Raw genomic sequence first — 1,829 nt, 5'->3', positions numbered from 1 at the left:
AGAKATTATTGCAGTAATTGTAAATTTCTAATAACATATTCTTCATCTCTCTCAGTGAAACATCAACATTTGCTCTTCTTACCATAAGAGAGATGATAAGCCTAGATTTTAACATCTGGGCAATAYTCATGGTATATTGTGAAAATATGTACATATAAATGGACAAGACAATAGTTACTACTAACAGTTAAATGTGAGACGTTCATGCACGTATTCTCCTTTACGCAATACAGAAGCTGTAAAAAGAGGCAAAATGTAGAGAATTCACATCATTTTTCCTAAGGGTCAGGTTTAACTGTAATACTAGTAAGAGGTACTTCAAAAATTATCCTTTCCRTAGAATAATCAAATACTCACCTAAACACACACTGCTCATGATCAGAGAGCATGACCTAAACTCAGATTAGGATGCTAAATTTGGCTAAGACTTATTTAGTTAAATATTAGGGAACTTATGCTCATAAGTGATGAAAAAAACACTTATATTTAGGTAATATATCCAAATGCATCTCAGGGAACAAGATTTTTCCATAAAACCTCACAATATATTTTTCTGTCTCAGTTTCAAAAAATGGCTGGGTATCCACTTTTTGAGAAAAAATCCACCAGCGTTAACCACCTGCCCATCAATAATGCTTATTTTTCTTTATTTCTCTCTTCCTGCATTTTGTGCCTCCATTCATAGCTGCTCTGCTTTATCAGATGTGYTTGATCCTCTGCTTGATGCTATTGCTATCGTACACGTGGAGTTCATAAACAAACTACTACTGATTTCAGCAATTTCAATACATGGTTTGTCATGCTGATACTAAATAGCCACTTCCCTTGTAAACAGCTAATTATCCTGCACGCAGAGGTAGAGACTTGCCCAGTGTGAGCTGCAGAGAAGGTCAGACCAACGCACACATCCACAAACATCTTGTAAGTCGATGCAGCTTCAGAGTAGGCTCTGAAATCATAGAAAAGCACAGTGAATGCTAAGAATAAAATAAACCATAAAACAAACCACCAACAAAACTCCTCCTCAGCTTAACCTGGTTCTTAAATTTTGTGTTTCCAATCCTAATTAAAGCATGTTGTYACTGGTAACTATTGCCAGCACTTACTAGCTTGGTAAATAACCAGAAACACTTATCATTTACATGACTGTGTGATGTTTTATCTCTTTGTTTTTATGATATGATCAGCTTGTTTGAAGGAAATAACTTGWAAAAGCTTAAAAACATGCAATTTAAGTAGATATTTACTTGACATGCTTATCCCGTATAGCCTCCTAGTAGAAACGCAATCTAATTCATTAAAGTTCTGAACCAGAGAAGCAKAAAATGATGTTGCAATAAAACCCCGTAGTACTTACTAGTGTTTGTGAATGACTAATGCTGTTAAGGATATTTCCTGTCATTATCTGCTTGTGGAGGAGACTGAGTGGGATTTCTTCAGATAAGGTATTAAGCCTCTCCGCACAGAGTACTGGCCCGACGCAGCGAGTGGTATTAAAGGAGAGCAGAGCTGAGATTACACTGTGTGCAGTGCAATATTTTACTGTTGTCACTATTTAAAGTACTGTAATGGTTTTAGTGGCAGCTGCTTAACCCCCATCTAGAGAACATTTCATCTTCTTATTTAAAAGCCTTTGCGCTCTGAAACAAGGGGCTTATTTCACCGCTGCATTTGAGAATAATAAGCATTTTGGTTTGATAACATTTAGCATGGGCATCATTAACTTTGTTTTGATTAATCTGAATATTTCGGTGCAGCCTAAAGCCCTGTTGATTTTAGCTGTGATTTCTTATCTCATACATCAGTTTTCATTAAGCTGATCAGTTTTT

Source organism: Rhea americana, unplaced genomic scaffold (assembly GCF_003343005.1).
Source record: "Rhea americana isolate MKP2758 unplaced genomic scaffold, rheAme1 scaffold_148, whole genome shotgun sequence".
Lineage (NCBI taxonomy): Eukaryota > Metazoa > Chordata > Aves > Rheiformes > Rheidae > Rhea > Rhea americana.
This window is presented reverse-complemented; position numbering follows the sequence as displayed.